At 32.1% G+C, this 1,828-nt stretch overlaps 1 protein-coding gene across 3 annotated transcripts in view; it reads left to right on the forward strand.

Moving 5' to 3' along the window:
- LOC106881649 (transient receptor potential cation channel subfamily M member 3) overlaps positions 1-1,828 on the forward strand; it is a 662,626-nt gene that overhangs the window by 117,596 nt on the left and 543,202 nt on the right. The window lies entirely within an intron of this gene.

Here is a 1,828-nt window from a genome sequence, read left to right on the forward strand (position 1 = left end):
AGAGAGAGAGAGAGAGAGAGAGAGAGAGAGAGAGAGAGAGAGAGAGATAGAGAGATACATTTAGATAGACATGGATACATAATTTCAATGCATGATGAAACCATAAATTTTAGATTTGTTTGATGAACAGCAGCTGAACTCAGAAAATACTGTATCAATATTTAGAAACCCATGAATATGTTGCAAATTTGAATGTGGTGAATGTTGGGTAGTTCACATTCTTATCATTATATAAGCACAATTTCAGATTTCAGATCTTTAGTAAGAATTTAACTATATCATGTAATGAATTGTCAAGTGAAACATATGAGATATATCACGTAAATGTATTGAACCAGTCTATAAATAGAGATACCACAAAAATTGATACTAAAAATTAGTTGCAGATAATATTTCTATCCCTCATTACTCATTCAAAGACTCGAAAATTCCTTGTGCATTGAATAAAGGAAAGTTTCTAACTTTATACTGATAAACTATTGGAAGTTATCAGCAATATTTTTGCAGCTGAAATGTTTCCATCATATTCAGTCACCACATAGAATTTGATTATTCAACTGTCTCCAAGTGAGTTGTGTCTGGAGGTTTTGCCAAAAACACCAAAGATCAGACTCACCACCCACTCTCCCCATCTCCCTACATTATAACTGTTCACTTTTTAATGAATCTTGATTAGTGCAGAGTTGTCTTCCATGTTTAGAATTAATCATTAGAGTAATATATGTGTATATATATATTACACAGGTGAACACAAAAGTGCAAAACAAGGTGGGAAAAATAGTACTCGAATACCAAAGGTAGAGTAATATGCTTTTATTAAAGCTGCAAAATTATCACAAGATTGTTACTCAGAGTTTCACATTCCTGTCCAGCAGACAGTTGTGGCAGTTTTCATCACAAATATCCAACAAATTGAAATGTGAAACTTGGAGTAAGAGTCTTGTGATGATTTTACACCTTTAATAAAAGTGTTCAGGACCACAACAACTCATCAGAAAAAGTAACCAAAACTGCATAAATAGGACATAGAATAGTGAACAGTGAACACTGAATAAGCCATTAAAAAAAATGATGGGTGGGCATCAGGAGTACTTTTGCTCAATTATATATGCACATATATATATATATGTGTGTGTGTACATGTGTCTTTAATTTATTTTAGTCATTGAACTGAAGTCATACTGGGGCCCTACCTTGAAAAGTTTGGTCAAACAAATCAACCCTAGTGCTTTTTTTTTTTAATATTGGAACTTATTTTATTGGTTTCTTTTTGTCAAACTGCCTTGTCATTGGGTTGTAAACCAACCAACACTGGCTGTCAAGTCATTATAAGTGTATTTAAATATACACACGAATCCATTTATATATTGTAGGTGTAGTAAGATTTTAGAAACTTTGCAGGTATATGAAATAATTCTTTTATAGATGTGGGTTTTATGCCCCAAAGGCAGCCTATAATTTCTTTTTCTATCCCACGAGTATTTTAACCTAATATTTACATGCTATTATTTATCATCTGCTTTGAGATCCACTGTTTCAAGAAAGAATTTATATATATATATATAATCCATTTTTCTTTTGAGGGCTTATATGCCCCAATATTTAGATTATTTACTTTAGTCAATACATGGTGATGCCTTATAAGCTTTGAGCTTATATAATATTATTTACAGGTTATATATATATACAAAATGGCTGATAGTTAGCAAGGTGAGACACACATAAGAAAGAAGAAAGCAAAGGACCACTGATGAGGTCACAGAAGTGTGACGAAAGAACTCTGGCTGAAATAGGATCAATGTAATATAATGTAATATAAAGCTGAAGC

This window comes from Octopus bimaculoides, chromosome 9 (assembly GCF_001194135.2).
Source record: "Octopus bimaculoides isolate UCB-OBI-ISO-001 chromosome 9, ASM119413v2, whole genome shotgun sequence".
Lineage (NCBI taxonomy): Eukaryota > Metazoa > Mollusca > Cephalopoda > Octopoda > Octopodidae > Octopus > Octopus bimaculoides.